The sequence below is a fragment of the Callorhinus ursinus genome, unplaced genomic scaffold, assembly GCF_003265705.2.
Source record: "Callorhinus ursinus isolate GAN/ISIS: 27379988/994484 unplaced genomic scaffold, GSC_fseal_2.0 scaffold32, whole genome shotgun sequence".
Classification (NCBI taxonomy): Eukaryota; Metazoa; Chordata; class Mammalia; order Carnivora; family Otariidae; genus Callorhinus; species Callorhinus ursinus.
Genome location: NW_027397094.1, coordinates 994,620 through 1,014,843, shown reverse-complemented (window position 1 = coordinate 1,014,843; position 20,224 = coordinate 994,620). Strand labels below are relative to the sequence as shown.

General features: G+C 41.4%; 1 pseudogene; it reads right to left on the bottom strand.

The window, feature by feature from the left end:
* Positions 1-1,803: 1,803 nt before the first annotated feature.
* LOC112808042 (nucleophosmin-like) overlaps positions 1,804-20,224 on the bottom strand; it is a 30,362-nt pseudogene continuing 11,941 nt past the window's right edge.

Here is a 20,224-nt window from a genome sequence, read left to right as displayed (position 1 = left end):
CCCTCCCCCTGCTCATACACTCTCTCCCTCCCAAATAAATGAATACAATCTTGAAAAATAAAGTAAAATAAATAAAAAAATAAAAAATGACTTCTTCTTCTCCAAGCATGCTTTAGTTACAATTTTTTTTCTAATTCAGAGCCTCTACTCCATTGTTTCCCCAGTGTTACTCCTGACACTGAAACCAGCCAGGCTGGTTCCCGAGGTGATGAGTCAAGATAAAGGCACCTGGGACGTCCGTTTGCACACCACCTGCTCTCACGTTCAAACTTCTTTCTCCTGACCGGTATTTTCTGTCGTGCTCGGAGATGGTCATGGTATTTTTGTCTCTGTAATTCTTCCACATGTCAACTGATCTTCGGTGTCCCACACTGACCCTACATATTCTCAGAAATAATTTCTGTCTTGCTGTTTCTGCCTTCCTTTGGTAAATCTCCCTCCCCTACATTTACAAGTATTGGAACATAAGCCAGAGGACAGCGGCCGCTACTCAGCAGCCCCTTCCCCACGACCTAGGGGAAGACGGAAGGATGCAAACAAATCTCTTCTTTGCCTGCAAGGCCCCTGCACTTACGTACAAACCCATCAGATTCTTCAGCTGCTGCTGATTCTTCCCCACTTCAGCCCTGCCGTGAGATGCCAGCATAACATTTTGCGCTGCCTCAAATCTCCCCAGAGGTTTCGGGCCAAGCACCAACACCCGTCTGATCCACCTCACGTTTGCCCTACCTGGTGACCTTTACTCGGGGACTTAAAACATGAGATGCTCCTTGCACTTACCTGAATTATTGCATTCATTCATACTTTTGTGTCTTTGCGGGTAATTCAAGGCATAATGAAGTTTTAGCCCTATGGATTAATTGATTGTCCTGGCTTGGGGACTGTGCCTGGCCCTAGGGATAAATAAATCACTAGGGTAAAAATTCTCCTCCAGAGGAATAAGTTCCAGTTACGTTATGAATGGGTAAGATCTGAACCAAATCATAAAAAAAAAGGTAAGAATTTGTTAAGTGACCAAGAGGGAAAAAGTCATTCCTGGGAATGTAAAAAAAAAACCCAATCTGAGATCCGCCTCCAGATTTTCTGACTAAATGGTTCTGTGCTGACCATCTGCATTTCTAACACGTTCCCAGGTGATGGTGATATTGTCAGAGAGCACCATGGGTTTTGAGGAGAAAATGTAGATCTCCATGTTGAGTTGGAAGGAATGTGACAGTGAATAGGTAAACTTTTTTTTTTTAAAAAAAAGGAAATAAACAGACCATAAAGAATCCAAGAAATGGAAAGCACGACTGAACAGAAAGAAGGTACATCTTCCCAGCCCAATACGTTGGATTAAAGATTGGCTAAAACTGACTTAAATTTATGACTTGTTCCCTGGTTGGTCGAGGACGACTCATGCTATTTGGGATGTTTCTTAGAAAACATATATTTAGTTTATAGTTTTTGAATAGAGGAACATGAAGTTAACTTGGGATAGTAATGTTAATATTTTAAACTTTTAAATGAATTTCTTTGTACTTTATTAAGATACAGAGTTTATTTCACACGCATATTTTTGTCTCCCCACCATTTCCATTTGTCTGACCACCACGGCGACGTCCTACCCTGAGTCCACACATACCTGAAACCAAGAAAAGCATGGAGCTCTGTCTTTAAAAACCAAACAGGCATCTGGACAATACGTTCTTGGCAATGGAAACTGGACAACATTTATCAGATGTGGCAGCGAAGTTCTCAGTCTGTATTATTAAAAGGACAGTCGGATACCAGCTGTTACAGAAATTAAATTGATGAAAAACTTTAACAAACTACTTTGTTAAAGCGACTTCCTCCTCCCCACCAGAGATACTGCAGAGCCTGCCGGTCAGGCATCTGGAAGCAATTCTTCACCTAACTGATGGACTTTCATTTTGGGAAGGGAACCACCTTCTTCTACACTTGCTTGCATTTTCGCTTTAATGTCTTCTACAGAACTAGGTCTTTTTGGTGTTTTGGGAGTCTTTTCCTGTCTTTTGAAGGATTCCTGACCTTTTGATCTCAGTGTTGATGGTTTTGAGCCTTCTCCATTCTGGTTTAATTTTTGTGCACTTTTGGCTGGAGTATCTCGTATAGATTTCTTTACTGGAGGCTTGTCTTCAGCTTCCTCCTCACCATCATCATGATCATCATCATCTTCTTCTTCTTCATCTTCATCAGCAGCAAGTTTTGCTTCTTTCTGTGGAAACCTGCCACCACTTCCACGGGCAGCACATTCCAGACATACTAAGGAGTTCCCATCTTCTTCATCTTCTCGCTGCGCATCTCCCGGCCTCCACCAGGACCCACAGGCCCTGAGCCACATTTCCACGTAAGTCCACAGGTGGTTTTATTTCAAACCCCCCAGGGAAACTGCTGGCTGGACAGACATTTTCTAAGTTGCCAGTGTGACTTTAATTGGATTGTCATGGTAATCCATTGCTTCTGCTTCAACAATGTGCAATTCATCCTCTGCACCAGCCCCTAAACTGAACGTTCTTAAAGATAACTGGTGCTCATTTCATCATTATCCACCTTAAGGAGATCACCTTTGTCAGCCCTTGTTCACAACCACAAAGATAGTTCTGGGTCTCATGTCCACATTCATTGGCTCCTCCCTGGGGTGGTGGCATGCGCTGAAGTGGGACAGAAGACGGACAGAGATAAACAGCCCTGCAGAGAACAGCCCTGCAGGAGGGAGTCACACCGGGGGGGCAGGGAATGAAATATTTTAAACTGGAACAGAAAGCTTTGTAAACTCCATCATTTTAAGGAGAGAAAAATAAAGGGCCATTGTCTATATTATCTGACCAGATATTTCTTATAGAAAGAAATTAATTTTGAGGGGTTTTATTTTACTCCTTGTCCAGTATTCACTTGATTCTATGATGGTCTATGAAGCCTCATGATCTAAGGCAATTTTAATGACTCAACTGGCTAATGTGGAGACTCCCATTAATTGCATACATTTTTAAATCCCCCTCACATCATATTTGAAGTTCCTATTTTTTCATTCCCTTTCTCTTCTAAAACTATTTATAAAATTAGTTATTGCATACCAATTTAAGTTAAGCTGTCACTCGGATTAAGACCACTTTTTTTTTTTTAGATTTTATTTATTTATTTGACAGAGAGAGACACAGCGAGAGAAGGAACACAAGCAGGGGGAGTGGGAGAGGGAGAAGCAGGCTTCCCACGGAGCAGGGAGCCCGATGAGGGGCTCGATCCCAGGACCCTGGGATCATGACCTGAGCCAAAGGCAGATGCTTAACGATTGAACCACCCATATTGCTCAAATAAAGATCACAAAATAAAGGTTACAAATAAAGTAACTTGTGAACTACTGTATCATAACTATGGGAAAATGTACTACTTTTATTTTTGTTCTTGTAAAATAAATCCGCAGAGTATGCAAGCACACTCACTATTTTGTGATTTTTCAGTTATATCCCAACCATGCTTCGTTAGTGTCATGAACGGATACTTGTGAAATTACACAGATGTGATTTTTTAAAATGTCATTCTTTCATCTGTAATTCGTGAAAGGATTAATGATGTCCGCTGGTAAATTTCCATTTAGCTCTTTAAGTATATAGAGTTATTCATTCCTTCAAGATATACAATCAGTATAAAGTGACCTTGAAAAATGAGAGAAACTCCTCAAAAATATTGGCAAGATTTAGTAGCATTCTTTAGTTAGAAGTTATCCAAGAGGCTATGGGACAAATACCCAGCTTTTAGAGAGATGGAAGTCGACATTTCACAGTGACGTCAATTCTGTGATGTGCATCCGATAAAATATTGGCATGATATTTTATTTTTTATATGAACATCCAATTATTAAGACAGTGGTTCTCCAAAATATTTCAGTCACCCATGAATGTTGAATATTTCCATGTGTTCTTGTAGGTCCACTCCCCACCCTTCTTAGAAAGCCTCTGTGGCTTGGGGGCTGACCTTTGTGGAGCACATGGTGGGCCCCCTGCCATCTGGCCTGGATTAGTGGAAGGAGCTGGATACCAGCCTGAGAGCGTGTGGCGGGTTGGGGGGAGGGGGGCATTTATTCTCCTGACTCCCTCTTTGCTGATTTACTATCCCTGTCCAAGCTTCTGGCAGGAGGCCATTTCCACGCATTGTCCTTTCTCAGCTCTGATGACCCCACCAGCCCAGGTCCCACATGCTCATCTGTGCTTCCAGTATTGCTAGAATGAGGCCGGCATACATCCTGTGGTTTCCCTAAATAATAGGCTGTTAGTGAAATTTACTGTGACACCTCATTGAAGAGTCTGTTTCCTTCCAGAACATTGCTACTTAAACATCCTCAATAACCCATGATAAAATAAGTTCACAATAATATAAATACTTATAGCGATAAAAGAAATTTTCAACTTTTAATGTTCGTGGGCTCCGCACCCGGGTCCCAGGGAGGCCACACTGTAACAGTTACCAAGGTCAGAATGACTCCGCAAAACCTCAAACCATGCGCTCTATTTCTGCCTCGAGCACACACTGTACATCTGCTTTGTTTAAAAAAACCTATAAAACAGGGGCGCCTGGGTGGCTCAGTTGGTTAAGCGTCTGCCCTTGGCTCAGGTCATGATCCCGGGGTGCTGGGATCGAATCCCACGTCTGGGTCCCTGGTCAGCAGGGAGCCCGCTTCTCCCTCTCCCTCTGTGCTCTCTCTCTCTCTCAAGTAAATAAATAAAATCTTAAAAAAAAAAAAAACATGCAATAAAGTCTGTAACTTTCTGGAATGTCCTTCATTATGATGATTTGTAACCTCTTTATGTAAAAAACACATACAACCCTGCACCAAATGTCCCTTCCCTGGATGCTCTCTTCTTTGTGAAGACTTGTGTATCCGGGGCAGCTGTCCTAACCTGGGCTCCAATAATACTCTTTTCCTTTCTCTTTAAAATTTCCAAAAAGGTTTGTTCATTTTGCACTGACAACCGTAACATTTTAATAAACAAATTACTCAACAAGCACTTAATAATGGACATAAACTTAACATACATTATTTATATTACTAAAATGTCCCCCATAAATTAAAAAATAATAATTTTAATATTGTTGCTTTGATATTATATTATGCCTTGTTAAGATACCACAAATTCATCAGTAGCCCATCATTAATGATGTTTCACAGTTTAATAATTTTAAAAACATTTTTGCCTATATCCACTTTAATATCAGAGTAAAAATCTAGTTAATAAAATTTGCAGCTTAAAAATGATGTTGCTGAAAATATGCATCTCTACACACTGTTAAGCAAGAATCCACAAGGTAAGTGTATTAAATAAAGATAACATAACAATTATTGGTGTTTTTTAAAACAGAAAAACAGCAATTGAACCTACAACCAGCTCAAGTCAACTTTAATAATGCAATGAAAACAAGGCACCAAGGGCAAAGATTAGAGGTTGCAAATGCAGAGATATAAAGTTCTAACAGCATTGTGTTGCAACCAGATTGCTTACTGAACAAGTCCCTGAGAATTCTAATCAGATAGTACTTATAATTTATTCATATCATATTTTAATTATCCTTACTAATTCACTTGCTAAATAATTAGGAGATAGCTTTGAAGCAAGGTTAAATGACATTCTGTAGTAACGCATGTTATTCATCAGACTCTAGAAGGATGCATTTTCAACAACTATGCCAGGTGATTTTGATATATTAAACTTTGAGAAAAACACTGAATCGGTATTTTATTTCTAATTTAATACTTAGGTATTTCTTGTGGAATTTCAAAAATCATGAGCTCATCCTATGTATAGCATTAATCTTAGACATTATTCTCATAAAGAGTTAATTTACACTAAATATAATGAAAACCAACGTGTCTTGGGCATATATATATAAAAATGTTTTAAAAAGTTTAAATCTTGTAGGAGCCCTCAATATTCTCAGCAAAGCCATTCATTTTGAATTGAAATGGTGAAATTGGCCTGAATTGGTTCAGATAAAAATACGTTCAACATGCAGTGTTCAAAATGTAGCCAGAGAGCATACTGTAATCATCGTGGCCTCTGCAAAGTGTCTTGTCCCATTGTATACACACGTGTACACACTCACTGTCCTGGGACAGATTGCAGGTAAAGCCACTGAAACTAAGACGTGGGGGGTCGAGTAGGGTCTGAGCTCTGTGGGGGCCCTGAAACGGCCCCGGGGCCCCTTCCCCTGCTCTCTCTCCAAACGGGGTCCCCCGTGGGGTAGCCAACTGCAAAAGGGGGAGCTTCCAGGCCTCCAACACTGCTCTGGGCAGTGTTGCTTTCCCCAAACCCAAGTCATTTGGGCGAGTCACAGGCCCAGTCCAGCTTCAAGAGCGGGAGACACATGGTCCTGAATGCCAAGACATGGGGGCATCAGTGTAACAAACGGGCTGCCAAACCATCTGTCTAGTTAGATACCGAGCTCCACAAATGCTCCCCAAACCCCAAGATGCTTGGGTTTAACACGCCCATCCTAGCACAGCCAACAGGAGGCAACAGGGACACAATGTTGTTATACAGACACAACATCTATTCAACACCATCATCCATTAGTAAACTTGAACAGGAATCAGAGGAAAAGTAGCAGATACTAACTTTTCTGCCTGAATTCACTTCCAATTCTATTTTAGAATGAGACTTCTATATGACTATTAATATTTAAGAACACTCCAAACATAACTGCATAAGTCTGAATTGACACACCTTTTTTAATATAAACGTACCTAGATTTACCATGATGAACAAGTAATGAAATTTATATTCTTAGAGTAAACACGATAATTTGAATCATTACTATACGGTCATTGACTAACACAGACATCAGTGAAACAAAATAAATACAGTGATAGAAAACGTAGGCAAGGGGTCATTTAATTTGCTTTCCTGGGGTGAAAAGATGTGGACTCTTGTTAGAAATCAAATCCCAAAATCTTATTTTCCTTTTCCCTTATAAAAGAAGAAATTAACACAGGGACCACTGATATTACTTTCCTTGAGGGAAAATTATAATTTCCTCTTTAACAGTTGATATCAACTTACTTTCAGATGTGATAGACTCTACATTGGAACACTTGAAAACGGAGTCCAATCATGTGCACTAGTGAGCTTTCCGAGAAAAAATCATCTGGGCTATAGCCTCAAGCTTCGGGGAGCATGGGTGGCTCAGCTGGTTGAGCAACCGACTCTTGGTTTTGGCTCAGGTTATGATCTCATGAGATCAAGCCCTGCATCAGGCTCTGTGCTAGGTGTGGAGCCTGCTTGGGATTCTCCCTCTCCCTCCACCCCTCCCCCCATTTGCTCGTGCTCTCTCTCTCTCTTTTTCTAAATACGTAAGTAAATAAATAATAATAATTAAAAAACCTCAAGCTTCCATGACAGATCTGGTGAGGGTCACTTTCGAGGACAGTTAGGGACCAATGGGACAGACCAGTGAGATACCTCCTGACCACATAGTTAGAGGAAGAGAAATACTGCCCTTAGAGGAGTTTCTCTGGAACCTGGAAAGCAACATGGCAGGGTGAAGGTAAGGGGGCAAAACAGAGATCCCCCAGTGCTGTATGGGAACAGGTCCTGTGACGGTTCTTCCAACATCTGCTGAAAACCTCCGGTTCCCTTTTAAGCTTGACAGGATGTGAACTGGAAACTGGCCTTTTATTCTTGACCAACCTTCCTATGTTTAAAAAGCTGAGCTGCCTGGTGAGTCTCTTCTTTTTAACATTTTTACTCTAGCACTTAATCTCTGCAAGAGACAAAATTAGGAAAGCTACTACATGTCCCGTGAGTCCTTGCTTCCTCGTTTCCATCAGAAATCTTTAAGATGAAATACCATAGTAAGTAAATCCCACTAGGGGAGAGCATAAAAAAAAAGAGTATCTTTTTATAAAATCTCCAGGGATCAGGCCTGATTTATACAATGACTGCTGATTGGTGTGAGACGAGCTTCTTTGCACCAGTCGATGAGTGATGGCTCTTGATCAATCAATCACTCAATTCTAAATAATGGCAGAGGGAACTCAGTTTTATTTTCAGGAATTGGGTCAAGGTTTTATTCTCTGTTTATTTCTTTTCCAAGCACCATGATCCTACTGCACATGAAATGAGTTTTATTCATGGATTAAATTTAAGAAATACCAAAAAAAAAAAAAAGGAAAGGAAAAGAACTGAGAGTCTGTTAGCCAAAGTTTTCACTCTCAAATGGATCAATAAGCTCCCAAGCCTTAGGAATAACTGTCTATAATGAAGATGTGCACGTGCTTATCATCCTATAATCAATACAGTAAGTAAAAACTGGTTGAGGAATGTGTTTCTGCCTGTTTTCCCATCTTCCGACCCCTGCTCCAGCACAGGTCTCGTTTCCATGAGCTCCGTTACTGGTCTGTTTTCTCTCCTCCTATTTCCCACATTCTAGCTCAGTCTCTTGAAGGACAGAAGTTCCTGGTGAGTGTAGACATACAGCTCTCACAGGGGATGAAAGAGGACTGAGGCCCCTACCCTAATAGGGGTTTTACTGGAAGAAGAGACACAACGACAGTTTGTGGGAACATTGTCTCTTTCCTCGATGGAGTCTCCAGCAGAGGCGTTTTCTGCCTTCTCTCCCCCCTGCAAGGGAGTCATGAGGAGAGAGATTTCACTTGACTCCTCAGCCCTTTGAAGTCTTGCCCAAGGCAGAGGGTAGCCCCGTTGGTTCCTGACCAGCATCTACGGCCACGTCGTTGTGCTGTGAGTCAGGCCTGGCGGGGGGTTTTCTCCCTCCGCTCTTCCCATGGCTGCTGCAGCCACTGCCCTGGTGCTCCTCACCCTCACCCTCCTAGTGGGGTGGGTGGGCTGAGCTGGGCCCTTCCTGGCCACAGCACCCATTCTCTCCCAGGCACACCCAAGTATGTCTTCCCACAGATTTAGAAGGGGAAAGAGAGAGAAGGAATAATTTAGTCTCAAATCTAAACTGTGATTTTAAGAGTTTTCATTGAAATATTAGACATTTGATCAACCACCGCCATTTCATTACTATTTGGCTTCCCTGGGAGGAAAAAAGAACGAGTTACATTTTTAGCCCTAACAATGATGACTTCAGTTAAATTGTATTATCCTTCGAGGCGCGCCTGAGTGGCTCATTCATTAAGTGTCTGCCTTCGGCTCAGGTCATGATCTCAGGGTCCTGGGATGGAGCCCCGCATCAGGCTCCCTGCTCAGCGGGGAGTCTGCTTCTCCCTCTCCCACTCCCCCTGCTTGTGTTCCCGCTCTCGCTGTGTCTCTCTCTGTCAAATAAATAAAATAAAAAGAAATCTTTCAATTGTACTACCCTTCATTTAAAAAACATAAAATAACAATAGAATAATTTGAAAAATAACACTACAGGGTGGCTGTGTGACAGGTCGTGTAGGTAACTTTCCTAGAATGCATTCTTCTACTTCCTGATTCCCAGTAGTCCCCAGTTTATATTACTTACTCATTTGGCCAAAAGTAGAGGGCACACCAAGTAGATCATTCCAGTATCCTGGCCAAATCTGCCCTGGCTACGTCCGGGGAAGATACGAGTCTAAATTGCTCAAACAATCCGATGAATCATCGGATCATGCCAAAGATACCGCTGACTTGTTCCTGTATGTCCTGTCTCTATTTATTTCTGTCCATATTGTATAAGCCAGTTTGGTCAACTCTTCAGAGAACAATGCTGATTCCATTTTTCAGATGAGATGAGAACAATGTCTCTGATATTGTTGACCAGCATCTGTCCATTCTCCAAAAATGACCCTCTACCACTCACATCGGTATTGCCTCAGTGGGAGCCGCCCCACCTGTCGTGTTCCTACACTTGGCTGCAGATACCTGTCCTGGGAGAGCTCCAGAGCAAGGCCAATGCATCCCAGCCTTGTTGTTGTTGTTGTTTTTAAGATTTATTTATGTGCTGAGTGTGAAGCGCAATGTGGGGCTCAATCTCAAGACCCTGAGATCATGACCTGAGCCAAAATCAAGAGCTGGATGCCTAACTGACTGAGCCACCAGTTGCTCCTCTTTTTTTTTTTTTTTAATAAATAAAGTTAATGGTCATGGAGGCTGTGTGGTGACTCTCGAGAGCTCCTGGTAAGGGTATTCCCAGCACATAGATGAGACTCCCCAGTCTCGCAATAAAGGACATAAACCTGGGCGTGGGAGAGGCGTGGGCAGAATCAAGCCTGTGTTTCCTCTGGTCCCTGAGGTGTAGTGTTGTCACCATTCTCCACAGTGACAGGAGGAAATGATCCTTACTCTGGAATTAAGTTTCCATTATGTGAAACCACAAATATAATTTTAAGTATTTAAAGGGTAATTTTCTTCATTGTTCCTCTTTTCAAGACACAGAATTCTAAAATTTACACTAGAAGTACCTTTCCTTCCTTTTAGTGCAAATATTTAAATACCCGAATGACAAATTTTGTGTATACATACAGCATTTTAATCCTTACATTGGTGGGGGACAAACAGATGTATATAGAACAAATATGGCAATGCTCTAAATTTAGCCTCAGGATTTTAAAACCAGTAGGAAAGCACTCAAAAAATGTTCTTGTTATTTATAAATTCAGCAGAAAACTTTGAAGTGAATTATAGCCTTGTGGATGCAGTAAGACCATCAAGCACTATTCTGTATATAAATATCATGTGTTTACCAAGTAGCATGTAGAAGCTTTTTTTTTAATAAAGCTGTGCATATTCAAGAATATTTTGCTGTGAGCTTTGCAGACAAAAGCATGAATAGATTGCTTGAAATCACAGAACACTAGGCTAACATTCACAAAAAAAGGAAAATTTGGGGGAGTGGATATTTACTTACTTAATTCCATTCCACTCACTCTGCCAGATTGAAAACGAATAAACATGGAAATAACATCTGTTAGCCCTGGAATATCAAGTGATTCTTACTTGTTCTCCTCACTTGCAGATAGTAGTTCATCATAGTTGATGATCTTTCTCTCTCTTTTTTCAAGTGCATGCTTTCTGACTGAATATTTTTACCACGATTTGCTCTTTCTTTACCTACAGGTTTATCTGCCCACACCGAGTAGATGGTTCACTAGACCGATTTTCCAATAAATATTTTACCATAGAACTCATTAGACAATACCATAACAAAAGTAAAAATTGTCCTAGGATTCAGTAAATAGATACAACAGTTCATTCCTCAGGAAAAATTGTAACTTTTAAGGGAATTTGTAGGAAGAAAAACCTGAACTTAAAAGCTTGCCCTTTCTAACAGTACAGCTTGAAAACTGAAGTCAACATAATTTCCTGTCTCTGTGTTGGACGATACATGGACAGGGCACACTTTCCTATATATACGTTAAATAATATTGATTGGGCGCCTGGGTGGCTCAGTCGGTTAAGCGACTGCCTTCGGCTCAGGTCATGATCCTGGAGTCCCGGGATCGAGTCCCGCATTGGGCTCCCTGCTCGGCAGGGAGTCTGCTTCTCCCTCTGACCCTCTTCCCTCTTGTACCCTCTGTCTCTCATTCTCTCTCTCAAATAAATAAATAAAATCTTTAAAAAAAAAAGAAAATAAGAAAAATCAAGTAAGCTACCAGACCTAGCATATACTTGCTCCTTAGAGACTGAAAACAATGGAAACAGCTTATTTACTGGGACTAATTGGTTGTTTATCAAGAATACTTGCTCGTGGTTGCCAACTAATCCAAAAGTATTATAAATGATGCAGTCCTAACCCATTCTGTCTTTTTTTTAAAGATTTTATTTATTTATTTGAGAGAGAGAGAGAGAGAGAGAACAAGCAGGGGGAGCGGCAGGCAGAGGGAGAGGGAGAAGCAGACTCCCCGCTGAGCAGGGAGCCCAACACGGGGCTCGATCCCAGGACCCTGAGATCATGACCTGAGCCGAGGCAGACACTTCACTGACTGAGCCACCCAGGCGTCCCAGCCCATTCTCTGTCTTAAAACACTTTCCTGAACATCACCAAGGTCTGGCTCTGCAACTTTATAAATATCCTTCCCGGATGTTTCTTTCTGGGATACTACTAAGACTCTATCGAGGTCACTTCTCCTACTGCAGTAATGCAGGAAGATTAGTAAATTTGTCTTTGCTTATTCAGAGCTTCCTTCTTCCTCATCCTCTTCACCACCCTGCTGTACTGCTTCCCATAGTTTGTGTAAATGTGCTTCGCATGGCCTGGCTGCAGCAATGTGAGGTGAGATGGCAGCTCTTCTGTGCACACGGGGCACCCGCTCGACAGCCATGTGTGCTGACGTGTGCAACTCATGATCGACTTCGAGTTGTGTCATGTAAGTGATGAAAAATATCCACTAAAAAGGGGAAGTATATACTTCCAAAAACAGAATCACTTCCTTAATGGAGAAAATTTTAAAAAAGAGAAGACTGGTTAAAGAAGTTCCTATTCCTATGGTAGGTACGTTTAGAAAATGTCCACTGAGTCCCTATTCGCAACAGTAAGTTCTGGCTGGATGGTGAGCCTGCTGCTCAGAGCTGCATGTAGTCCTTCCAGCTTATCCAATTCATGAGAACTACACTGCAGATTCCAGACAATTTCTACCTTGACAGAGAAATTACTCTGATTTCCTTGGTGCTTGCAAGCTGCGTAAAATTTTCCCTAAGTACAATTTTAAGTAAAGTAAATTTAAGCAAAATGTAAAGTAAAAACTTTACTTTTTGGGTAATTTTTTTTTCTGTCCCAGTGGTCCGAATATAAAAGAAAGATAGTTAATAACATGAGTTTAAGTACAACCTAGCCCCCTGTGATTACTTTTTGCAAAAGACAGTATTTTAACTATAGTCAATTCTTTTTATTTGTGATAATTATATCTCATAAAGTCACCACAAACACTGAATTAGTGAACACAACCATTCTTTTAGGAGAAATACAGGGTTAGGTTCCTGTCAGCATCTAGTTACATTTTTGTGAACTAATCAATATATAACTATGTTTTATGTCTGTTCTTGTTTAAAGACAACTTATTTAATATATGTTGTTGATTCACTGACATTGAACTCATGGCCAATGGATGATCACTTTTGCCAGAACAAAGCTTGTCCAACACACACATTTTCTCTGTAACCAACTACACAGCCTTCTTACACTTAGAAACACAGCCTGCACTACCCTCGGGGGTGATATGAAACAGCAAAATCACCTGCCAAAGGAACAAAAATGTGAAAAACACAGCACTACATAGATCATGAGAAGGACACTTGTTTACAGTATGTGTGCTAAAAGAAGGCAGAGGGTCACCTTGTTCTACACCAGCTGGGAGCAGTGGGGACTCAAATGTTTCACTGCTCTGCCTTTGTTTGCAAACAACCAAGAAAGTACCATGAGGATAATTTGGGGGTTACAAATAAATTTTAGTGAGCGGGCCATTTTGCAAATAAAGAATTTGTGAATAACAAATGTATTTTACAAATTATCATTTTAGTTCAAATAATGAAAGCAGAGGTTAACATCAACTGAAGACTTTTCTCTGGGACACTTTGTCTACATGAATTAATAATGATATATTTCATTTGTATTATAGTTAAAATAGCACTGAAAAGAGTGTTCTCAGAATGAATCTGCTATAGCCCATCTGCGTCCTTCAAGAGCCCTCAGCATCTTCAGGACGTCCTTTCAGATTTCACTATTTCACACTGACAAGGCTTCCTCGAGTCAGGTAGCTCAGTCCACTTGGTGCTTATTCATTGCCTTGTGTTATTCTTGATCTTCTTCATTTCATTGGACCTTATCTCTCCACTACTAAGCATCTTGAGATAATGTAGTGACTTGTAAAATAAATGTCTGGCTGAATTGTTCATTGATCCTGTCTATGTGGTGCAGTGTTCCCCTATATTCCCAACTTATTCTGGTTTCCTCCATCTCCAATAACCTCTGTTCCTGTTACATTGTCTCCATCTTCTGCTCTACTCATTTCAACATTTCTTTTTTAAATTTTTTAATTTTTTAAAAGGTTTTATTTACTTATTTGAGAGAGAGAGAGAGAAAGAGAGCATGCACAAGCGGGGCGGGGGGAGGGACAGAGGCAGAGAATCTGAAGTGGACTCCACACTGAGCACAGAGCCCAATGCGGGACTCGATCTCATGACCCTGAGACCATGACCTGAGGTGAAACCAAGAGTCAGACACTTAACCAACTGTGCCACCCAGGTGCCCCTTCAACATTTCTAAAATTACATTCATTCTTTAAGGTCCAACTGAAAGTCCAAGTGAAATGTCATTGTTCGACGGCCCTCGGGCTCAGAAATGCAGTAGACAGATTCACGGAACTCAGAAAAGCTGTTATGCTCATGGCTATGATTTCTTCTGATGAAAGAATACAGAGGAAAACCTGCAAAGGAAAGGGCACAGAGGCTGGGGTCCAGGACAGAACAGGTACTGGTTCTTAGCTTTCTCTCCCAGTGGAGTCACATGGACAGCACCAAACCCTCTCAACAGTGCTGTGTGACCACACGGGTGCAGTATCGTCAACCACAGAAGCCTACCACGTCTTAGAGTCCAGGGGGTCAGTTGTATAGGCTTGGAGAGCCCTTGTGGCTGATGTATTTACTGAGTCTCCAGCTTCTCCTGAGGTCACACTGACACTGCGGAGCCCAAGGCCTCCACCGTAAATCACCATTAGCATAAAGCGGGTGATCAGTCTCAATGACTCAAAGCCTCTGTCAAACAAAGACTTTCATCAGGCAGCATATTCCAAGGGCTTAGAGGTTATCTCCCAGAAGGTGGTCAAGGGTCAGACCTCTGTAGGGATGTGCAGGGTTCCTGCGGCGTTAGCCCTCTACTGCGCAAATGTAATTTATGTTGTGAACCCTCCCCTCTACCACCTCTAGCTGAAGGAAATTACTCCACCTCTTAAGTCTCACAGCACGTTATTGCTTTCCTTCCACATCGCTGTTTGCCTGGCTGTATGTATGTGCCTTCACGGGCCCAGCTGCTGGAACAAGAGAAAGTAATGCACTATTTGAAGAGATTTTGATTTGCTAAGCAGGTCTGCAGACTGAGAACAAAATATAACTTGCTCTGGTGAAGACGAGGAGGGAGGGTTCTGAAGGACTGTTTGTGAGAGAAAGGAACAGAGATAAAAGACTTAGCATGTAGGGGATGCCTGGGTGGCTCAGCCGGTTGAGCGTCTGCTGGGAATGAGCCCCTCATTGGGGTCCCTGCTCAGTGGGGAGCCAACTTCCCCTCCCCCACTGCCCACTCCCCACCCCAGTTCATGCTCTGTCTCTTTCTCAAATAAACAAAATCTTAAAAAAAAAAACTTAATAAGTGGATTCTACATTGAAACTAATGATACACTGTATGTTAAGTAATTGAATTTAAATAAAATAAGTTTAAAAAAAAAGACTTATATGCAACTCAGAGGAGAATCTTGGAAGAGGACAAATAGCTAATTGGGAGATTTAAGTCGTCTTGTGCCCCATGTAAATTTTAACAAAATTCACATAATTTGCAATTCCTGAGAGAGGGAGGAGGAAGAGGAGGTACAGCACCATTCAGAGAAAAGTGGGATTTGGGCAAAAATCGAAGACCACCGATCACAGCGATGCTACATACATTGTTCAAGTAAGCTTACTTTTCTTAAGCTGCTAATACTTGAGAGACATCACGTTTGAAGGAACTTTTGGGTGCTCACATACCTAGCACGTTCTTTAGTGTGTAACTTAATAACTAACTTTTATTTGATAATCAGCATGTGTTAGAAACTATCCTAAATAACTTATGTGCATTATCTTAGTTAACCCTGTAATGTACGATTTTTTAGGTAGCAAAAACCTGAGGCAATTTAAGTAAGCTGCTCAAGGTACAAAGCTAGTAAGAGACAGAGCAGGTGTTTGGACTCATGTGATTTGGCACCAGGTCCCAGAACCCCAACCTCTAAATATCACTAAGCCCCACAGCAGACTACCAGACACTAAACATTTCGTGCTTATCAGAAATCTGCTGGAAGGTTGATATTTGCGTTGAGGCCTTCACCCCAGAATACTTTCATGTTAAAGACAGACTATCCAGCAAGAAGGGTGGCAGGTTTGACTCAAAGTCACAATATGTATTATCTTTGTTAGAGTTTGAATTTCAACTTCAACGAGTAGAACACATTTGCCCTCAGGTTGTCATCAACAAGAGGAAAAAATGAGCAGTGAAAACTGATTGATAATTAATGTTCAGCCAAACAAGAGACCTTCAGGAAAACCACCATTTTCGTAAATACTGCCATTACTGACACAGAAGTCAAAGTGAGTAATCGGACTGTCTGATGCATTGGGAGAACAGTTGGTGGTAAACTCTGAAACAAAGGAAAGAGGTATAAATTATCTTCTTCCTTTTATACTTGTCACCCACTTAACTATTTCTGAGAAATAAAACACCAGAGCAGACTGTACCCAACAGAGAAAAGAAATCAATTCAAGAATGTAATGAAGCAAATAGAAGGAAAGCAAAACAACTGGTAGGCACCGGAGAAGATTTGTTTTAGGTCTGCAGGACCAGAGTAATCAAAAAGAAAATAGCTCAGCTGAAACCAAAGGCATGTTGTTTTCCCTGATTGAATTATCTGATCAATAAGAGACATAGAAAAAGAAAGGAGACCAAACAACTTATCTGGTCCCCCTTAGGTAAAGTGTGGATACGGATGAAAAATACAGCACTCTGAAAAGATAGGAGAATATAAATAAAATGATTAAATCCTAAATCCTGAAATCTTCAAATATGGGACTCAAAGTAAAAGAAGAACTCATTCAGCTTCAAACGCTGTTTTGGTCGCTCTCAGTCTCCTGATCAAATGCTTTCTCATGAAGTTCAGGCAGGTTGTCTGGCATTCTCTCCTAATCTCTAGCTTCTACACACACCCCTTAGCAGGGCGGCATATTTTCATGACTCTTCCAAAAGGATAGTTGAGTTTTATGGTTTAAGGTCAAGGTAGTAATGATTTCCATATAATATTTTTCATAAAAATAGTCTCACATGTTCAGAGGAGAAGCTAATTTTAGATAATTAAATCTATGTCATATACGAAAGGAGCTTACAGGAGATATTATTAGTTATTGACGAGGCGGTATATTATTGCTTCTGCTTCCCCAACACGACACAAAGTCCTGCTAAACACCGGCCAGTTGAAAACATGCCGCACTGCTAGAGACTGGGGGAGAATGCCAAGCAACCTGCCTTACCTGTGAGGGTGTGTCAGAGAAGGTGCCCTCCTCACCCAGAGACCCCAGCCTCACCGGGGGAAAGAAAGCCAGCTTGTGAGGGCTCCTCCCACCGCAAGGTATGGCCGCTGAAAGCCAGGGTCCAAGGGAGCAGTCTTGTCAGTTTTCCTGCTCGGGGAGGCAGCGGCCCATTTCAGGTCCTGAATATTCTGTTTCCCCCGTTTAATCTGACCACAGAACTCTGCCATGGGTCTGCGTCCCGAGACCTTGCCCTCTCATGTGGACTGAACGTCTGGGTGTTTAGTCCTAGCCTGTAAGTGTGACCCTGCTGCTATTCATGGTTTCTGCCCAGTAAGAACGGTGGATACGTGAGAACAAAACGCAGTTTGCCAGTTGGACGGAAAAATTTGCCCTTGTCCAAAAGTATGGTCTAAAAACGTCACCATCCTTAAACCTAGGACATAACCTGGTTCCGACATAGTTTATGAGCATATGGAGCAGCTGTTGCCTTAGTAACAGTGATGATTAGATAACTCGGTAAATTACAGCAATGGTTCAGAATTGAAATCTTGGAAGACAGCAGAAACTTTGAGGTACCAAGAGGAAGCACAATGATGCATAGTACTTATTAAAAATGAAGACATATGGATTTTGGCATGGGCGTGCTGAATCCAGTTGTTAATAGCCATCTCTGAGAATTCACTTTCAAATGCAGCAGTTTATTTTCTGTCCCCACAGCAGGCAGAACACAGCAACTCGTGAGATGCCTTAATGGAAAAAATATTGGCTTCCAGGAGTTCACCGAATTAAATCAATGTAGCGATAGTGCTGAGGGAACAGCAGGGACTGTTATAACTCAGTCTATGGAGATTAATTTGTCTAAGAGAGCAGTGTTAGCACCAGGGGCTGGACAACATGGAGGACAGCAGAGCTTAGGGCCTGATGTTGACTGTGGGCCATGTGGTCAAACTGGTCACCAGAGTGTGTCATTGCACATATGGCGGGGGCATTTCTCATTTCTTCAGGCTTCTCCATGCCTGAGCTAAGTACTCTCTGGCCTCCATGTTTCTCTGCTGTCCTCCATTCCTGTCAAAGAACTTCCCGAGTACTAATACATGCCATGGCCATCTTGAGTCCGAGGTGGGAAGTACGCCATTAAACCAACAGCCTCCTCTGTAGAAAAGGATGCCAGAATGATTATAAATGCGCATTATGCATCTGTGTCCACGAAACCACCGCCCGGTTCTCATGTGGGAGGAGGAGGCTCTGATGTTGGGGAAGTGCCACCCCATGGGGTCCACGGCTGTCTACTGTCACAGTGTACAACTCAGGAGGGGCTGCCAACAATTAGTGTTGGGATCAAGATAGAAGAACAAGGAAATGACATGAATGAATCTATTTTTTCTGTCACCATGACAAAAATAAATTCCAAATGGATTTAGGGATTTACATGAAAAACAAAACAAAACAAAACAGCAACAACCCTCCACCAGGACTGTAATAAAATGAAGCTGGCATGAGGAAACAGAAAACATGAGGGAAAACCTGTATAAACTGGAAGTGTGGAAACACTTGTCAGTATGCCTAAAAATAAAAATATACTGAGAAAGACTTACCTCTTTGATTAGGGACCCAATCTAGGTCGTCAATCCTAAAATACTGGCAGGTAGCAGGAGCCAATATTTAGGGGTAAAGCTAACAGGAAGAAAGTTTAAAAATTAAGATTTTTGAGGAATTGAAGATACTGAAGGTAACTGAGGATAAGTGGTATTGGGGAATAAAATTAGGAGACCTAACAAGTAATTAAAAGAGATAAGCCTGGAAGCAGAACTGTGGAAATGTGTGGCCAACTTTCTGCAGCTTAGACCCCAAATATATCTATCATTTCAAGAGAGAAGAGTCAGATGAGAAAAGTATGACTTTCAAAAGGTAAAGAACATGACTCTTACAAACATAGACATGTGTCAAAGATTTATTTAAATCATTAATAAGGGAATCAGCTAGAAGAAAATACTGGTGGAAAGGAGTGCAGGAGAAATAAAATTCCTTACAGACACTGAAAGAAAGACACTGGAACGAGATTGACACATGCATTCAAAACTGTTTAGTGTCCTACAGGGGGATCGAACTGTGACCTTTGGAAGTATCTCTCTTCTGGGCATAAATCATGGATCTCTACTGGTCAAAATCCATTTGATTTGCTATCGTGCAAAGATAATTTGCACAACTCTCACTTTTCTAAAAGTTAAAGATGAGTCTTTGAAGAGTTGCAAAATATCCTACCCAATCCTAAATAGTCAGAGAACAGTGCACATTCCTAGAGAATTAACATGAACTAATCTTTGAGTGGGGCCGTTGGGCCCATACAGCAGGTGCCCAGAAAAGGGCACAAATTCCTCCTTTGGCTTATTTCCAGATTTTTGAAATTACTGTTTTCTTAACAATCTGACTATGCCAAAGATGGATAAATGACCCAATAAATGTTCAGTCACTGCCAATATAAAGTATCTCTTCCCTATGCTGCAAGGTCTGAGGTCTTTTCAAGAAGCAGCTCTCGGGTGTGTTAGATTTTATTTATTTTTTTTCTTTTTAAAGATTTTATTTATTTATTTGACAGAGAGAGACCCAGCGAGAGAGAGAACACAAGCAGGGGGAGTGAGAGAGGGAGAAGCAGGCTTCTCAGCGAGCATGGAGCCAGATGTGGGGCTCGATCCCAGGACCCTGGGATCATGACCTGAGCCGAAGGCAGACGCTTAATGCCTGAGCCACCCAGGTGCCCCGGGAGTGTTAGATTTCAAAATGTGGGATAGTAACCCTCTCAACATTGCACTTGTGTATTGAGGCTCCTTCAGAAAATTCTCATTTTACAAGATCATTTAAAACTGTGAAAAAAAGATGTCATTAAAAAGAGATATTTACATCTCTTTAGCATTTATTTTCTTCAATTTTCTAACAAGAACATGTATTTTTTTAAGTATCTTCTTCATAAGATCATAAAAAATGTGATAGCATTTTGGAAAAACTACAAAGCACACCAAAGTCACAGTGCAAGATTTATCGTTTTT